Raw genomic sequence first — 20,520 nt, forward strand, 5'->3', positions numbered from 1 at the left:
GTAGAGAAGTTAGAGGCAGAGACCCCATGAGAAATCTGAGTTGCTGCCTGTAGTGAGGCATGAGGTGTTTGGAAAGCTTTTCAGACCTTGCACTAAACACACTGCATTATGCAGACACCTATCAGAGTAACCAAAAAAAGCAGTTCCTTATCTGGCCCTTGAAAAAACACACATAGCAAACAGGTTTCAATCGCTTAGCATATTCATAGTGTTCAGCCTTATTCTCACATAATGTCCTATGAACTGAATGCACATGTCAAGACACACCAGGAACATTCAGCCACAGGATAATCATGTTTACTGGATGTTACTGATCTGACCAAGAGCAATGAATTGGTTAACTGTGTTGGCACTTAATTGTTCATATCTGTGCTTCAAAGCTGACACCACTTTAAGATGGATGGGGGAAGTTAATTTCTCTTGATGCTATTGTTTGTAGCCAGTAAGGATGAGGACTCCACAAGATGAAAGTACCTTGGTTTATATTGTCAAGGTTATCTTCCCAACCAGAAGCTAGAAACTTCCTTTATTATAAGAAAACAAAAGCATAAATTCTGGGAAGTAGAATAGAACTCTTGACTATTCTGCATGAAGATCCTAAATCATCCTCATCATCATCGGGATTCATGAATTTGCCATGCCTGAAGTTTTTCATTATTTCAGGTTCAGAGGTATTGTGGCCAGAACGCAGCATGATTTCTACTGACTGGCTGATAAAGACACCAGATGTCCTCCTGTAAGGAAAAATAATGAAAAATAAAGTAGTCATTTCCCTTCAAAGAGTAGTTTTCAGAAAAAAGTCACATCAGTTATTATTAGTAGCAGTGGGGATTTTTGCATGTTATTCTGGTCCAGAGAAGTTGGTACAGGATAGGAAGTTGAAGGCCTTAGTTCTGTTCTTGGATTTGCCGCCTAATTGCTGTACAGCACAGGATTACTCACTTAACTCAATTGTGTCTCATCTTGGCACCTGGAAATGAAGAGCATGACTATTTTTGGGGAATTGCTCTGAGTGCTAGGCATGAAGAATTGTTGTGTAATTGCTAAATAAGGGCCAGTATGACTAAGAGCGCAGTAGGACTACATCTACTCAGCAGCATTATCTTGAAATAATCAATTCTGGAATAGCTATTCTGAAAGATCTTATTTCAGAACAACACAGCTACACACAAGGGCTGGGTCTACATGTGCCCCTTCCTTTCGAAAGGGCCATGTTAATGAGCAGGTTGGAAATATGCTAATGAGGCACTGCAATGGATATGCATCACCTCATTAGCATAATGGCAGCGATTCAAAAGTGCAGCTTTTCGAATCGCACACCGCCCGTGGAGACAGGCCCTTCCGAAAGGACACCCCCCCCAGTTTTCGAAAGCCCTTCTTCTGATCACCAGATAGGAAGAAGGGCTTTCGAAAACTGGCGAGGGGGCCTTTCGGAAGGTCCCATCTCCATGGGCGGCGCGCGATTCGAAAAGCTGCACTTTCAAATTGCCGCGGCCGCTGTTATGCTAATGAAGCACTACACATTCATTGCAGTGCCTCATTAGCATATTTCGAACCTGCTCATTAACATGGACCTTTTGAAAGGAAGGGGCACTGCATTCCTTTTTTGAAAGAACATTTTGTTTCAGGAAGAAGGGTTCTTTCAAAGATGGAGTTTACTTTCAAAAGAGCCACATCTACACTGCTATTTTTCTTTTGAAAGAAGCTCTTTCAAAAGGAGAATATGCAAATAAAACACCAGATATGTAAATCTGCACCACATTTGCATTTTTTATTTCCTTCCTTTGCATGCCTCTTTTGAAAGAGGAATGCAAGTGTAGACACAGCCAAGAATGCACTCCAACATAGCACACAGATATTTCAAGATAGCATGTCCGGACACATAGTGCCTATTTTGAAATAGTGTCTTTGGAAGCCATTATGGCTTATTTTGAAATAGCACTATTCTGTGTCTTAACAGTGCCTATTTTGAAATAACTCCTTCAAAATAGGCACTATTCCTCCTGCAGTGATGTTTACAAAATTTGAAATAACACACTGCTATTTCAAATATATTTCAGAATAGCATGTGCGTAGTGTAGATGCTCACAAAATTATTTTGAAATAGTTGTTGTTAATTCAAAATAACTTTGCTGTGCAGATGTAGCCCAACACTGCTTGCAGCGTGAGGTACTATTCAACATGAATAAGATTCAAAGAATGAAGCCCTTAGTATGTGAACAAATTCCTAAATTTCTAGCTAGATTTTTATCCTTACATTTTAATGAGACTAACATGATTTGAAAATGAGTGAATCCGCAGGATAGTAGCTCTGTCGCTATATGTTTGAAGTTATCCACACTCTGTCTTAATCATCGTATACCTCTCCACTTACCTGTATCTCATCTGTAATATTGCCTCTGGGATTGCAGAAAAATAGTTTGCAATGTCTGTTCTGTACTTAAACTGTAACCAAAAACCCTGGGGAGCTATCAAGTGATCAGACTTTAGTACTGAGAACATAACACCGGTTTAAGCAGAGCTACTCAAACTAGGTCAAATTACAGTTGGATAATGTTTTAGCAAGCCAGAAATCAAAATGATTTTCAGTCAACAGGCAAATTCACAATTATCTTAGTTTGTGATCCAGTTCCATGATGTGTAAGTGCTTCATGAATTCTATAATTAATAGTTAGGCCCACAAGAATAGCTTGGATCTGAACTTCTCAATTCTCTGCTACGCAAAACTCAAATTGTGGAAAATGAGGACTTGGGGATGCACAATCTGGATCTGACTTTACAGTCAGGGATGTTTGGATTTGGTGTCTTGAATTCTGTGTGTGGTAGGTTGAGAGGTTTCAGTGACAGCTTCTGGCCTGTGCCTGGATCAGTGAAATTGGATCAGATCCATCACCAGTAAAAGTCTTCCCTTTCAAAATAGAAACACATTTCTGAGGGCTCTACAACTGCAGATCAAACACTACCTCTTCCTAAAAACTAGAGCTTATGCATAAAGGACAATCTGAATAGGTCTTCTGTGAAGCAATGGTAGAAGGATCTATTTTGGTGACCTGTATTCAAAAATGGCACACTTTCTAAAATTAAATATGTAGGCCTCAATGACTGGACTGAGCATTAACAAGGGAAAGACCAAGGAAATGAGGATCAACCACAATGAGGATCACACTGAGAGGGGATGACTTGGAAGATGTGGAGCAGTTCACCTATTTGGGGAGTATTATGGGCATAGATGGAGGAAAATATAAGGATATTGATGCCAGGATAGGGAAAGCAACAGCTGCATTCAAGACTCTCTGTCCCATATGGAGTTCACAAATAATATCTGTGAAGACAAAACTGCAGATCTTCAACTCAAATGTAGAGTGTGCTCGTGAATGAATGCGAGACCTGGCATACTAAAAAGTCTTCAAATCACAAGCCACAGACATTCATAAACAGGTGCCTGAGGTACGTCCTTCACGTCAAATGGCAAGACTTTATCAGAAATGAGGAGCTTTGGAACAGAGTAGGACAAGAACCAATTGACATTGAAATCAAGAGAAAAAAGTGGGGATGGGTAGACCACACACAGAAAACCATCATCCAACATAGTCCTTCAAGCTCTCACATGGAACCTGCAAGGAAAACACAAAAGAGGAAGACCTTGAACAACATGGAGAAGGTCTACAGAGATTGAAGGACAGCAACTGGGGTACTTCTGGAGCCAGCTAGAAGTTTTGTCCCAAGACAGAGTGAAGTGGAGGAGTCTTGTAGATGACTGATGCTCTATGTGGACTACAAGGGTTAAGGAATAGTAGTATTAATCTATTTTTATGAAAAAAGGTTTTGTGGTATAAACTTATTTTTGTATGCAGTCATAAGTTTGATTGATAAAGGCAATTGCCTGGTATAATATATTTAGACTTACTTATTCCGAGGTCACCCCAATTAAAGAATTATCAGCACTATATAAAATCAAAAAAATCTATCAGTGGGTTAAAAACTAATTAACTGGTGGCTTGCAAAATTAAATTGTAGATGAGGAATCATCATCCAGTGGAGTTATCTGTTCTCTTCCCAGTGCAATTCAGTATCTTTAGTAATGATCAGCATGAAAATATAAAATCACTGCTAGTAATATTTGCAGATGACACAAAACTTGGTGGAATGGTAAATATGGATGAGGGCAGTTGCTTATATAGTCCAACCTGAGCATGGGCTAAAAAGAGGACTGTTTTGAGCAATGTACAACATATAATACAGCCAAATGAAGGGCCGTATATCTAGGAACTAAGTGTAGGTCACATTTATTAGGAAATGGATTGTATTCTAGAAAGCAGTGGCTCTGAAGAGTCCTTAGAGGACCTGACAGATAACCAGTTGATAGTGAATGGTGAATGGAATGCAGTAGTTAAGTGAGCAAATGTAATTATTGGTTATATAGGTATGGAATATCAAGTGGGATTAAGGAAGTAGTATTACCTCTATATCAGTGTTTCCTCTAATTTTTTCCATCGCTGAACAGAATTAATTTGGTTACATGCACCAATATGAAGGTGACATATCATTAAATTCATCAAGTACATTAAGTAGTGTGGAGCCAAGAGGTGGCTCAAGCCTGGGGCAGAGAATTGAGGTAGGGGTGAGGTTCTTTGTCTGGGGAAGCAGCTTCTGGAGTGGGGCCAGAAATGATGGACTCAGGGCTGGAGCAGAGTTGGGCTGTGGAGCTGGGGTGGGGTGACAGCTGTGACTTGGGGTGCAGCTTGGGGATGGGGCTGGTGATGAAAGGTTTGGGGTGCAGGTTGCCCCAGGGCTGCAATGGAGAGAAAGAGCTCTACCTCCCCTCCACAGCACCTATGCTGAGGGAAAAAAGATGCCTCTCTCCTGGCCACAGCAGGGTCAGGGACAGGGGAGTGGCATCCATCCCCCAGCTGCAGCTGGTCTCAGCTGGGTGGGTTCCCTGAGTACCTATGTAGCCCTTAGTAAGTTGTTGCACAGTTGTGCAGCTTACAGGGAACTTAGTTCTTAAACCTAATTAGCATGACTCTTTCTGGAGTACATGTCCAGATCTGGTGTCTTTCAAAACAGATGTTGACAAATTGGAAGGGGTTTAGAAAAGAACTTTAAGAATTATAGGATATCTGGAAAGCTTGAATTACACAGAAGACTAAATAAAGCTCCGACCGTTAAGTTCAGTTTGAAAAGTTACTTGAGTATGGTCTCAAGTGCCTATATGGGATAGATTTTTCTGTGAGTACACAACTCTTCAGTCTAGAAGAAAAAAATCAGTAGAAAGACTAGTGGTTGGAAGCTAAACCCAGATATATTTGCTCCCTGTGTCTACACGAGCCCCTTCCTTTCTAAAGGGGCATGTTAATGAGTGGGTTCAAAATATGCTAATGAGGCACTGCAATGAATATGCAGCACCTCATTAGCATAATGGCAGCTGCGGCAATTTGAAAGTGCGGCTTTTCGAATCGCGCGCTGCCCGTGGAGATGGGACCTTCCGAAAGGACCCCCCGGAGTTTTCAAAAGCCCCTTCTTCCTAACACCAGATAGGAAGAAGGGCTTTCAAAAATCTGGGGGGGTCCTTTCCGAAGGTCCCGTCTCCATGGGCGGTGCGCGATTCCAAAAGCCTCACTTTTGAATCACCACGGCCGCCATTATGCTAAGGAGCCACTGCATATTCATTGCAGCACCTCATTTAGCATCTTTCGAATGCGTTCATTAACATGCCCCTTTTGAAAGGAAGGGGCTCATGTAGACCCAGCTGCTATGTCTACATGGCAGCTCTATTTCAAAATAAATGGTTATTTAGAAATATCTTATTTTGAAATAACAAAGCCACACACAAAAATTCATTGTGAAATAGCACCCCGCTGTTCAAAATAGCATTTCTGGACTATATGCCTCTTTCGATATAGTCCCATAGGATGCCATTATGGCTTATTTCAAAATAGTGCTTATTTTGACCTATTTTGAAATAGATTTCGGAACAGGTGTTATGCCTCTTAGAATGAGGTTCACCAGAATTGAAATAATGCACCTACTATTTTGAATTTATTTTGAAATATTGTGTGTGGCTATGTCTACACTAGCCCCCCCCTTTCCAAAGGGGATGCTAATGAGACACTTCAGGGTATGCTAATGAGGCACTGCATTGAATACACAGAGGCTCATTAGCATAAAGGCAGCAACAGCACTTCGAAAATGCCACTTTCGATCACGCTTGGCTTGTCTCCACAGGGTCCTTTTCGAAAGGACCCTGCACACTTCAAAATCCCCTTATCCTTATTTGGTTATAGAAATAAAGGGATTTCAAAGTGTGCAGGGTCCTTTCGAAAAGGATCCCATGTAGACGAGCTGTGCACGATCAAAAGTGGCACTTTTGAAGTGCTGCGGCCACCATTATGCTAATGAGGCACTGCATATTCACTGCAGTGCCTTGTTAGCATATACTGAAGTGTCTCATTAGCATCCTCCTTTTGAAAGGAGGGGGCTAGTGTAGACACAGACTGTATGTCATGCAGATGCTGCCAAAGTTATTTCGAAATTAACTGCTGTTATTTTGAAATAACTTTGCCATGTGGACACACCCATTCAGACGAGAAATAAAGCATACATCTCAAGTGAGACAATTTACCTAGAGAGGTGGTAGATTTTTCCATACTAACATTCTGCAAATCAAAACTGGGTGTCTTTCCAAAAGATCAGCCTAAGAGAAGTTATGAGCTGATGTAGAAGTTACTGTAATCTGTGGCCTATTTTAAACAGGCAATCAGGTGCTCACAGTAACCCATTTTAGCATTAAAGTCAATAAATTAATAAAAAGAGACAGTATATACTGTAAAAGCAACCACAACAAACATAATCAGAAAGACTAGAATTTTTTACAATAAAGATAGAAAGAAGAATGGTGCTGTGCTAAAGATATAGGACTGGTAATCAAGAAATCTCATTTGCTGCAGACTTCTTGTGTTATCTGACTGACATGGCTTAGCACTATCCATAGTCGAGTGTACTCTGACATGCGCATACAAAGGTGAAACACCCAGCTGGCCACTTGTATACACAAATATAGGATTTGCATGTGCTATTGGATTAATAGGTTGTGAAAAGTAGGGATATAAATTATTATAATGTTTCAAGAATCCTAAAATGTCCTGGACCCACTATGGAAACAAATTAGTGAATAGACCTGCTGAAAAGAGCATACAAATGTGGCACATTTTCCAACCTTGTTTAAATGACTGCTTTATGTGGCTTCTACCCTACTGAAAATCCAGCTCTTAATTGGTTCCTTGTGTTCTTAATCAGTACTATGGGGTTAATAATATAGTAAATCCTCAAAATACGTGGCTTCAAGTTGTGTGTAACTCACTTCAATGCAAGTTAAGTACAACTTGTAGTTGTTCTGCAGCTGTCAGCAGCTGTGGGCAGCTAGGCAGGCTAAGACCCCCGTCTGCCTGCCTTCCTCCTGTGGCACTGCTGTCAGGCTGACAGCTGCGTGGCTGGGGGAAGGCAAAGAGAAGCAGCCAGGAAACTGACCAACCCTGATGAGCTGTTCAAATTCCTAGGTCCCGCAAGTTGCGAGGAGCTGGGAACCATGCAGCAGCCTGGCTCCTAGCTCCCCTCTGCTTGCAGAGCTGGGAAACTCACCAGAGCAGGAGCACTGGTGAGTTTCCCAGCTTTGCAATGGGAGGGGAGCCAGGAACCAGCATGCCGCTTCATTCCCAGCTCCCTGCCACTTGTGGGACCCAGGAAACTGAACAGCTCATGGCTGGTCAGTTTCCTGTCTCCCCTAAGTGTCAGGGAGCTGGGAACCGAGTGGCAGCATGGTTCCTGCCTGCCCTGAGCTGGCAGGAACCAGGAAACTGACTAGCTGTGAGGTGGACAGTTTCCCACACCCCGCAAGCAGTAGGGGGAACTGGGAGCCAGGCTGCCACTTGGTTCCCATCTCCCCACTGCTTGTGGGACCTGGGAACCTGACCAGCTCATGGCTAGTCAGTTTTAGAGGTCCTGCAAGTGATGGAGAGCCAGGAAACTGACCAGCTTTGGTGGGCTGGTCAGTTTCCCTGCTCCTACAAGCCCAGGGGAGCTGGGAACCAGGTAGGAGCCTGGTTCTTCACTCCTGCTCCCAACTTGTGTGAAAATTTGAGTTATGGGGGGGTTGCAGGAATGCAACCGCTGTGTAACTTGAGGGTTTACTGTACCTGGCATATTTTGCACGTGTAACTAGAGGCTAACATCATTAAAGTTTACGAAAACACTTTGACAGAAAGCAGTGTATAAGTGCAAAGAACACACTTATTCATTAAGAAAACTAAGGATACGCCTACACTTGGAACTAGAGGTATGATTCCCAGCACAAGCTGACATAGTCATGGCAGCTATCATTGAGCCAGTATCCATAAAATTGTAGCATAGCAATGGCAGTATGGGCAGAAGAGAGTGGTGGTACATGCTAGTCAGTCCGAGTCCTTAGGCCTAGGGTCTGAACTTGCCACTACTCCCCACTTCATCACAGCTACACTACTGTTTTGAGTAGGACAAGTATGTGTACTTGAGTTGGGAACGGACCCCAGTTCCAAGTGTGGATGTTACCTTAGGTTCTTGGCATCACACAACATTTGGCAATACCCTATATTAAATTTGACATTAAGGCTACATCTACACTAGCACACTACATCAAAGTAAGAACATCAAAATAGGCTACTTCGACACGTGTCATCTACACATCCTCCAGGGCTGGTGCCACCGACGTTCAATGTTGAAGTAGCGACGGAGAACATAGAAAGGAGCTGCCCTGGAAGGACATGCGGAGCGTCCACACACACAAGTGCTCCCCATCGAAATAAGGGGCCAGCAAAGCCCCAAGCCGCTCCCTTAAAGGGCCCCTCCCAGACACACTCGCCTTGCTCAGCACAAAATCCACAGAGCCGACAACTGGTTGCAGAGCCCGTGCATGCAGCATGGACCCCCAGCTGCAACAGCAGCAGCAGCAGCAGGCAGAAGCCCTGGGCTAAGGGCTGCTGCATGCGGCGACCATAGAGCCCCATAGGGGCTGGACAGAGCGTCTCTCAAGCCCTCAGCTGATGGCCGTCATGGAGGACCCCGCTATTTCAACATAGCGGGACGCGGATCATCTACACACACCCTATTTCAAAGTTGAACATCAAAGTAGGATGTTATTCCCATCTTCAGATAGGAATAGCAATTTCGACGTCTCGCCACCTAATGTCAATTTCAACATCGAAATAGCTCACGGCACGTGTGGAGGTGACGTGTACTATTTCGACGTTGTGCCAGCTACTTCAAAGTAGCCAGCTAGTGTAGACGCACCCTAACAGTATTTTATATTCTATAGAAAGGGGTCAAAATGCAAACTTGAATCCAGATCCTGTTACCAGAATGTCAGTAGGAAAACTAGAAATGGATGAAAAATGCATAGATGTGATCTATCTGCAAGCTGGGACAGGATTCCCATCCATGTATAATGTAATACAATATACAGTTTTCTCATTATTGCAGCACAGGCAGGCTTTTTAGTTATAATAACTAGAGAAATATAGTGAAGGTAATTCTGCCACTCATGATAGTAGTACATGTAATTACAGATTAATATAGGATTAATTCATAATTACTCTCCATTATACAGCAATATGTATGGGGTCCTTTATTTTCACAGCAGCTTTGTGCATTAGGACAGTCTATTTAGAATAGATGGAAACATTTGCAGCAGCCCTGGCTGTAACTTGTAATGCAATAACTATAGCAATGCAGTGCCACAAGCATCACCACTGGTGCAGACTCTGGAGCAGGCCCAGGTCTGAGTGGAAGATGATTGTGGTGCAAGTCACTTACAGGCTGTGTCTACACTAGCCCCAAACTTCGAAATGACCACGTAAATGGCCATTTCAAAGTTTACTAATGAAGCGCTGAAATGCATATTCAGCACTTCATTAGCATGCGGGTGGCTGTGGCACTTCGAAATTGACGCGCCTCGCCACAGCGCGGCTCATCCCGACGGGGCTCCTTTTCGAAAGGACCCCACATACTTCGAAGTCCCCTTATTCCCATCAGCTCATGGGAATAAGGGGACTTCGAAGTAGGCGGGGTCCTTTCAAAAAGGAGCCCCGTTGGGACGAGACGCGCGGCGGCGAGGCGCGTCAATTTCGAAGTGCCGTGGCCACCCGCATGCTAATGAGGCACTGAATATGCATTTCAGCACTTCATTAGTCAACTTTGAAATGGCCATTTGCGTGGCCATTTCGAAGTTTGGGGCTAGTGTAGACGTAGCCACACTGACCTTTCCATAGAGGGAGGTCTATAAGCAAGAAGCATGCCTCCCACCTCAAATAGAAAGGAGGCCAAGGGTTGCACTGATTCAACATGTTTGCTGTACTTTCTGCCAGTTAAGAGTTCCTGAGATCTCTGTGGAAGCCAAAGCCATTCTTTTTCAGAGGAACCTTAGGAGAGTGGTGGAAACATAGAACTTGGCACCTCCTGAGCTAGTGGGTTGAATCTAGCTCTTTATTGCCTAAGAATAGCTGAGCAACCACAAATCTTAATGCACCATGAGCTCTTTCTGAGACAAGAATTGTTTTAAGATTCCACTTCTCCCCTCTTCTTGACCTTCCAGTTCATTTATCCTTTGAGTACCCCAAGTTCCATATGCACATAGGAGGAAAGCAAATTAAGAGTGACTCAGAAAATGAGAATTATGTGGAAAAAAGCACATTCCTTAGGAACACAGTATCATAGAGACTTGATTATTTCTTCTTGTGGAAGGGGCCAAGGTGTTTTATGATACCATGCAGTTGCAGTTAAGATTGGCTGGTAGCCCAAACAACTAGTCATTGCTTTCCACAGTATTTCTGTATTGGACTTAGGCTGAAATGCCCACAAGAGATTTAGGTAACTCTGCAAATGCTTTTGCTGGTTGTGAGTGTTAATATAATTTAAAAAATCTGTTCTCCTCCCACCCTTCCCTACTTTTTGTAAAAAATTAAATCATTTGGAGACTGTTTTCAGCAAACAGAAGTTTGTTGGATTTCTAGAAAAAGCTATAGTTTTTCTATTTGTGCAAAGCTTTATAACATATCATAGGAATTCAAAAAATAACACATCATGCTCAGTAGTTTAGTATATTACAATGCTATAAATCCAATGATATCAGCTGCAAGCCCCTCAGAATGCACTAAAACCCTTTAAGGGCCAAAATATGCCCACTGTAGTGAGGACCGAGTAGTTGTAAAGGATGGAATATAGTTCATTTGGTCCTGTTCTAGCACAGGGGGCTGAACTTGATGGCTTCGCAAAGCTTCTGCCAGCCCTACATTAGGGTTGCCAACCCTCACAGTTTCACCAGAAGTCTTCCAGAATTGGGCTTTATCTCCCAGAAGCTACTGAAGCCAAACCAGTAGATTTTTAGGCCATTAAAATCCAACAGCGCTAAGGTAGGCACCTTGCCTACCCTGGCTATGTGTTACTCCTGGACGTGGCTGGCATGTCACAGAGTCCCTTAGGTGATGGGAGGGCAGGAGGTCAATATGCACTTCCCCTGACCTGAAAGCTGAATCTGCAGCTCTCATTGGCTTGGAACTGTGGCCAAGTGAAGCTGTGGAGATGGTGCCTGCAGGGAGAGGCAGCTTGCAGAGAACCCTGCCCCTCAAAGGGGCTGCAGGGATGTGTCAGCCACTTCCTGGAGGGGTGCATGGCCTGCCTTAGCCCTGCTGCACTGCTGAATGAGAACTGCCTGAGATAAATGCCACCTGGCTGGAACCTGCACTCTTTGCCCCATCCCACACTCCAACCTCCTGCCCCAGGCCTGAGTCTCTTCCTAAAGCTAGCACCCACTCCCATGCCTGCACCCTAATTCTGTGCCCCAGGTCCAGCACAGAGCCTTCTCCAACACTCCAAACCTCCTAGCCCCAGCCCACAGCCTCCTGCACCACCCCTTGCCTGAGTCCCGTGAGAATGAGTAAAGGCGGGGGACAGCAAATGACAGGGGGCAGAGGGGAGGGAGTGAGTGGGTTGAGGCCTTCTAAAAGGGCAGGGGTGGGGACTCTGGGAGTGGGGAGGGCAGTGGCGTGGCAGGGATATCTCTGTTTGTGTGATTAGACATAAGGAAAGTAACCCAAAGAGCCTTATGTGAGTGGGGTGAGCAAAGCCCAGGGGAGGACATGTGGCATTTTTTTAAAAGTATCTCCCCAGTCTAGTTCCTCTCTCCCTCTCCGGCACGGATAGGCGTTTCAAGAGGGGTAGTCAACCCCAAGTTTAACCCTAAAACCTGCGAAAACTCATGGATAAATCTTCTCACTCTATTCACCACCAAAGCTACTGTACCTGGGAACTAAATAGCGTAAAATATCATACTGTTATATTCCTGCTATACCCACAAAGGGTAAACTGGAGCAATTTAAGAAAGGAGCATTGCTGGACATTAGAAAAGCATTAGTCAATTGTGACAGTCTGTGTCCCTTTGTGAAAAGCCATGATAAAATTTGTGCAAAGTATGCCTTGTGAGCTATCATTTGAAAACTCATGATTTGCTCATATTTATTGTCCTGGCAGAATGTGTGGCAACATTGTATGCAGTTACAAGATCCTACTATATGATGTTACTAAGATATAATTAAAGGGGATATGGAAACAGCCAAAAACCAATTCCTCAGAGACAAAAGACAAGGTGACACCTCAGCTAGGTGTAAGAGAAATCAAAGGGATTATCTCCTGGTGAAGTAATTATTCCTTGCCAGTAACAAGGATCTGACCAAGAAATCTACATTTTGGCAAAGAAACAACTGGAGGATCCCATTCCCACTGACTTGCTGTCTCCTGAACATGTGCAGGAGATGAGTTTCAAAGGAAAAGAACCATAAGAAGGGTGAACAGTTGCCCCCACCAAAATCTCTTCCTTCAGCTTGACTTGCAGCATCAACAATACTTGAAGAAACACTGGAAGTACCACCGTTCTGAGGAATGATCCTGGTCAACTGCTAGAACATGCATCGAGAGAGACTTGTGCTTTGAATTCATCTAACTTGTTAAGTGTAGTGTTAGCTGCATTTTATCTTTTCCTTTCATTATAACCAACTTTTATGTCTCATGTCTTTTAGGTAACTTGTATGCCTCATTACTTGCAATCATTTGAAATCTGCCTTTCTTTATTAAATGAACTTGCTAGAGTGTTTTATCTAAAACAGTGGGCTAGGATTGAAGTGTTTGAGAAAACTGTATTTGGGAATAACCGTATTTGCGCATAGCATTTTCTGTTAATAAAACAATTGGCTTCATAAGAGTTTACGTTGTGCAGGAGAGGGCTAAGCAGTAGAACATGCACATTTCTGGAGATCGGGGGGGAGGGTGGAATCTGGGACTGGGAGTTTGCCATATTGCTCTAGAGTGTAATTCATGAGTGACTGGTTATGGCACTCATGCAGTATAGCTGGGAGTGATTTACATGCTGGCGGTTATGTAAGAGCAGACCCACAGCGGTTGTTGTCACAGTGAAGCAGTATGAAAGGCATGTCCAGGAGAACTGAGAGAACACAGCTGTTCAACAGTCTAAATTGTACCCTGGGTAATATCACACAGTTATTTAGGAAACCTGACTCACCTGCTACCCAAAAAGTTTATCTGAAAACTTTTCCACTCTTCCTTCATACATAAAATGATATTGTCTCAAGTACTAATTCCACCAGCAGTGGCAGGGACTCAGATATGAAGAGAAGAAAAGGAGAGCAATGAGAAGGAAAAAGAAGAAACATGAGAAGTCACTTCCATTTCTTGAGGAACGTATCATCTATATTCTTGGGCAGGAAAGGAGGAAAAATAACTGGCTAGAGCAAGTTATATCCCAGGATGTGGGCTATTTAATTTGCTCTTTTTACAAGATTTATGGGTACTTAGTTTTGTTTTTACAGCATTATATGCATTTAAATGCTTGTGAAAACAGGAGCAGATACTCCCAGAGTCTGTCCAAAAAGCTAGGATTTTGAGGAGAAATTTGAAATAGTAGAGGGATGTTGGAAACACAGGCAGAGGCAATGTGAAAGAAGTTGCAAGAAGAAAGATAAAGCCATGGGGTTAGCCAAAAGTGGTATGTGACGTACAAGTTATACTGGGAATAATTGAAATCCAGGGGACATGGCCCAGATTGGGACAATGCAATCAGAGCACTAGGACAGAAGAATGGCACCTGTGTAAATGGATTTTGGATAAACACAAAGGGGTTGAGCTGACAAACAGATGGATACAGACTCATTTGAAGAAGATAATACATAAAAGTCAGGAATGTAGTTGGGCAGAAAGTCTCTTAACCTGCTTTCTGATTATGCAAGTTTCAATGGAATTACTAAATCAGGAAGAAAATATCAGCTCCCATTTACCTTTTAGAAGAAAAATGGTTAATCAAACAATGTAATCAATTATTCCAGGCAACCTCTACTTACATTATGCAGAGTTTCTGCAAAATATGTCTTTTGATGGTGGGGGGACAGAGCAAATCCAGCCCAGTTTGGATGTGTACATCCACAAATGGCAGCCAGCACACTAATACAGCAAAAGTCAGGTGAAGGATAGCTCCAACACTCCAGAATGTAACCAGGCTCCAGCACATTAAGAATTTTTATACATTCACATATGGTAGGTGTCAATTGAAATTGGAGACCGCCCGTATTGGGAGGGTGTCAGGTTTCTCGCTGCCAAAAATTGACTCAACTAACAGTCTGAATGGGTACAACCCCCCACCCCCAGTCAAGTAATCCAGTGTAAAAGCACACATTTTGCTGACACTTGGCTGAAAACTGATCATTTCTTTCTCTCCTATACCACTTTTTCATCAGTGTAACTCAATTAATATCAGTGGTGCTTCTCCTGATTTACACAAGTGTAAGAAAAAGAAGAATCAGACTCTATTTATGTCGTGTTACTTCCCAGCTGTGGATGGAGATTTGCGTATTCTGCATTGTGCGAGATAGAATTTGCCATAGAATTTACCTCTTGCCACTTGATAGTGCTACAGCATCTCTGGCCTTGTGTACATGCAGGAGATACACAGTTTCAACTACAGTTAGTTTTAGAAAGGCTTTTGGATAAACAAGTATAAACCTCTGGGCAGGCCTTTACTGCAGTTTCAGTGGCTTAGTTTGGTTTATCTTAAGATATTGCTGTTTGACTTAGTTTATATTTGAATAAGCATAGTTGGAACCAAAATAAGCATGTTCAGACAGTCATTTGCAAGAGAGATATTTTGTTTGTTGGGTAAGCAAACCTTCCATTTTCATTTGAAAATAAACTCATGTTTGTAGCTTTTATGATTATGCAAATGTTGAAAATGTGATCTGAGTGCAAAGCAATGCAGAAATATCTGCCTGAGTTTTCAGGCAACCAGACACAATAGCACTAAGAGAGGAACTAACAGTAATTTCATCTAGGTCAGTCAATATTGCAGAGGGAATGGTCTGCAGTGGTTTTAACTTTGTTGGAAGATTCCTTCCCATCTCACAAAACTTTGTATTAACTATAGACCTATATTTTTCCACAATAGCATATATTCCCGGGAACAGGAGAACTGCCATACTTCATCAGAGCAGTAGTCCATCTAGGCTGGATATCCTGGTTCCAGATGCTTCAGAGGAAGGTGCAAGAAAACTCATAATGTCCTGCCGGCAGGGGAAGTTTCATCTTAGGTTCATGCAGTTTTTTGGCTGGCTAATGCCTGAGCATGTGTTTATATCCTTTACATCTTTTTATCCTTTCTGCCATCTATCACATATCTCTACTGTTTGAACTATTCTCTACAGGTTCAGCCATAAAGGTCACAATAGGACATAGGTCATAAGTCAAAACACATCAAAAGCTACAGTATGCCAAATGTTGTAATATAATTCATGCTAGTCAATATAGCACATGCATAAAGTGATTGCTCATGTTAGGACATTGCCTCATATTGCTATAGCTCCCCTAAGAGTGTTACAATATCCTTTTAACTTTCTTATGGATTCGCCTTGCTGTGAGTTATTTCTGGCCAGTGGAATGCAGAGAGTTACCTTTTGGGTATTATTTAAGCAGGCGTTTTGTGATACTGCCAGAGATCTCTTTTGCAGGAGTCAAGGTGTGTATTGTTTCCCTTGTTTTAAAAGGGAGAGAGAGAGAGAGAGAGAGAGAGAGAGAGAGAGGGAGGAAACTGAAGATTTACACTTTGGCATTAAGATGTACTGGGTACATGGAGAGGTGATCCCTTGGTCACAGCAGGGATATGGGTGAAAAGCCTTATTCAGCAACTTTTAGGGGTCCATTTTTTTTACTCCACCTTAAAACCAAAAAATAGACCATTTACTATCTAATACTTCTGGTTCTGGTGTTGAGGGCTGTTTGGTTTTTATTTTATTTTCTAAATGCTGCTACTCACATTGTTGCTCACTGGCCTGTTATGCTTGGAGCAGAAAGAAATAAACAATGAAAGAAAGCAACTGCACAAATGATCCTTTTCCTATGCACTCCCACAATCCCAACGCCCCTCCAACTCACTCTTTTGACTTTTTCTCCCTTTGGGTGCCCAGTGGAAAAGTCATTACTTGCATGTGAAGGAAAAATCATTTAATGAATCACAAAATCATTCAACTATTCTTAAAAGCACTTCACATCACACATCTTTTTTCCAAGTAAAGTGTGCATTTTTCACTTTTAAATGGTGCATAACTGCCTTATACAATGAGTCCCTACAGTAAAAGACATTTTTACAGAAGGATTCTAGAAATATATGCAGCATTTTGATATGCATCAGCATTAAAGACCCTATATTTAAGGTGCAGAGTTTCCTTCTCTTTCTTCGCTGTCTCTCAACAATTTTTATGCAATGGTGTCTTAGTGTTGTAATGAAACTACCTAGCTTGTACCATAGTTAGATCCATGTGCTTTGCTTAGTGAATGATGAAGGTGCAATGATCCTTAGCAATTGATGTGTTACCGCAGTGTTTGGAATTTTTGTAATGAAATATCTATTTGTGGAGGACTGAGGAGTAAAATTGGGAGACTTTTGCTACAAGTCAAATTATTCTTAGTTGTTTGTTGGGCTCGATTCTGCTCTCATACCAAGTTTCACAAGTTAACTAATTTCACGAGTTTATTTTCCTTGTTCCTATAGGCATTCCTCTGGGGAACACTGCAACTGAGAACAAAATCAGCCCTAATCTGTTTTTATTTTCTGGTTCTCTTCTGATATTTTTTGAGCTCTCTTCCCACTCTGCCACTCCCCACCTTGAGTTTTTCCATAGACTTCAGCTGTAAAACCTTGCTCTCTGAATCTTGGGAAAACCTCTGATCTGTACAAAGCAGGGCTGGGTGAAATTTAGTGAGTCTGAGAATTTTACAGAATTCTCAAACTATTTATTGGGTTTGCACAATAACATAAGGGCCAGATGCTCCGCTGATGTAACTGGTCATATCTCCATTCACTTCAATGATGTTGTGCTGATTTATACTAACTGAGGATCTGGCCATGCATGTACATCTTTTCTCTTTGTGATCTACACACACATTTTTCTCCTGGTGATTCATCTTTTAAACAAGACTTATTTTACTATCAGATTGGAATTACTGGATTATGGTAGGAATAGCAGAAAACTGCCACCCTCAGACAAGGGAAGCTGATATAGTGCCTGCTATTGGTGGTATGCTCATGTGAAATAAATATTTTCTTGAGAGTTCCTCTCTTTACCTTGTTGCACCATTTTTTCTCAGTTTTTCCTATTCAAAATGTAAATTCAGAAACTTCCACATTTGTGATCAAGCTTGCAGACTCATAGTTTTCATAAAGGAATAAAAATTGTGAAAAATGTGCTACCTATATCCCTCTGGCTCAGTCGAAGAGTACAATTTCTATTCAGGCCCATATACAGGAATTCCTGGCAGGATGCTTTTTTGTAAATATGGACTGTAATTTTTTTAAATATAAAGAAATTAAAACTAGTCATGCAATGAGTGTCCATAAGAGAGTTTAATGAAAGCAAACAACAAACTTTTCTTCCTGATAATAAATTCACAGCAGTGTCTACGACATGTTCATTGTTAATGTCCTGTTAATGTTCAAGGACATGCTGGGAAATGTAGTTCATCCCGTGCTCCAGGGCCAGCTCTCTAGGCAGTGAGCTACCCAAGGAACTACAGCTCCCGGGGTACCTTGGGTTCTTCCCCTCCCATCATGCCCTGCAGACTCCCTCTGCAAAACACAGCAGAGAGGAAGGGAGAGAAACTAGATGTGTGGGAGTGCATTCACACCCTTTGCATCCCCTCATCCCCCGCCCCCCACATAAAGGCCTGCTGCTAGTGCATAATTTTCTATTTTCTTTCATTTCTCTCGAGTCCAGAGGGTGTGTTAAATTTACTTATCTGAAAAATGTACAATATTTCTCATTTCAAGAGATGCCTTCAAAATTCCTTCACATATCACAAGTCTGTAGTACTTACTGATGTGAGGTGCCATTGTAGACAGATGTTCTTACTATTATTAGTTCCCATAATCTGGGAAAAATCTTGATCGCATGCAAGGAGGCCTTAAAGGAAGAATTCACTTTATTAAGCAAAACTAGATTCAACCTTCTATTTGATTAATCCTGAACTGGTTCAGTCTGCCCTACAAGCCAAAAAGGAGGTCTGCAACTGAAGTCATCATGGATTAGAAAGCCAGAAGAGTCTGTTGTGATCCACTGGTCTGTTCTCCTGTGTAACATGGGACAAAGGACATCCCCAAATTTATTTACTTCTGAACTAGAGGGCACCATAGAGAAAGTATCCAATCTTGTTATGAAATTTTCCAGTGATGAAGAATCCACCACAGCCCTCGGGTAGGATTTTTCAATGGTTAATTACCTTCACTTTTTAAAAAATACACCTAATTTATTTCATTATTTGAATTCATCTAGCGCCAGCTTTCAGCCATTGCAGCTTTTTATAATTTTGACTGCTACAGCGAAGAGACTTCCACTATCTATTCCCCATGCAGATATTTACAAACTGACCAAATTACCCCTTAAACTTTTCCTTGGTAAATTTAATGGGTAGAGTTCAGTCTCTGTAAGACATGTTTTCTAATCCATTACTCATTCTCATCACCCTCTACAATTTTCTTCAGTTCTGGAAATGGACATATTGTATTACCCCTGTACTTAGCATTGCATAACTGCTACTGGAACAATCTCTCTACTGCATGATATTCCCATGTGTACGTCCAAAGATTACATTAGCCCTTTTGGCTGTACTGTCACACTGGGTGCTCATATTCAGTTCAGCATCCATCACGCTTATTTAATGTTTCATTATTTCCCAAGTCCCTGCTTCCCAGGATAGTGTCCCCATCATGCAAGGATGACATGAGTTTTTTGTTGTTACTAGAGGCATGACTTTGTATTTAGCTATAGTGAAATACCTCTTTGCATGTGCCCAGCTTCCCAAGTGGTCCAGATTTCTCTGTATCAGTGATCTGTCCTGTTTATTATTCACCACTTCCCCAATGTTTGCATTAGCCACAGATTGTATCTGTAATTATTTTATTTTCTTCAAGACCGTTAAGCAGAGCAGAGTGAAGATATGGATCGTTTGTTTCTGAGCAGTTGCTGATGCAGAAACTATAAATGCCATTTAAATAAGTCCCCCTCCTCCCTTTTTGCCTACTTGGTCCTTCCTAACTGGGTTATAGCCATTGATCCCGGCATACAAGTCTTCCCAGAAGGCTCCAGTAATACTAGCTACATAGAATTTGTACTCAGAAACAATGACTCCAATACCCCTAGTTTATAACTTATATTCCTAGCGTAAGTGTAAAGACAATGAAATAATTTCTTTTTATGCCCCTTAGTGCCTTGGTTAATTTCGTTCTTTACCTTTACTTTGACGTAAATCAGTGATCATTGGTCCCCTCTCTTTCAGCCTCATTTTTTAATTGTTTTTAAGGGAATGAAGCCAAGACAACTTACATCAGCTGAGGATCAGTGTTGGCATCTTTCCCTTTACTTTGATAGGCGCTGAATTAGGCCTGCTACCAGCAAGTATGTCTTCCTATTGACCTTTAAAGTAAAATATATAGATCCTTGGAAAATGTGGGCAACATGAGACTATTAACTGTATAAACACTATTCAGATTTACTATCCTACATTAATGAATTTACAATATTAATAAATTTCACAGCAAACATCCAATTGAGATGATCAGAGCCAGGACTTGATTGCAAATGCATTCAAATCTTCAGACATCCAGCAGCTTTTCTGACAAAGACTGTTCAAGATATCATGACTTCAGTCCACACCAGACTCATTACACAATTCAGTTCCCAGGCCATCACTCCTAGTTACTCTCTCTGCTTTTAATCATGTCTTTGGAGAGATCATAAAGAACTGAAACAATGACTTGAACAGCCTCACTAAGTATATTATTTTTCTATCTTTGCAACTTTTGCTACCATACTTGGCAGATAATAATCCCTCAATGTGGCTTGAAAAGAAAATTTTTGAACAAATACTTTTAGTTCAATAGCAAAT

At 41.8% G+C, this 20,520-nt stretch overlaps 1 long non-coding RNA gene across 1 annotated transcript in view; it reads right to left on the bottom strand.

Annotated features, from left to right (window-relative positions):
- Positions 1 to 252: 252 nt before the first annotated feature.
- The window catches only part of LOC142007966 (uncharacterized), a 39,978-nt gene continuing 19,710 nt past the window's right edge, over positions 253 to 20,520 (bottom strand). Inside the window, exon 5 of the long non-coding RNA XR_012644053.1 lies at positions 253 to 734. This is a non-coding gene — a long non-coding RNA (uncharacterized LOC142007966). The remainder of the gene's footprint in view (positions 735 to 20,520) is intronic.

Source organism: Carettochelys insculpta, chromosome 2 (genome assembly GCF_033958435.1).
Source record: "Carettochelys insculpta isolate YL-2023 chromosome 2, ASM3395843v1, whole genome shotgun sequence".
NCBI lineage: Eukaryota > Metazoa > Chordata > Testudines > Carettochelyidae > Carettochelys > Carettochelys insculpta.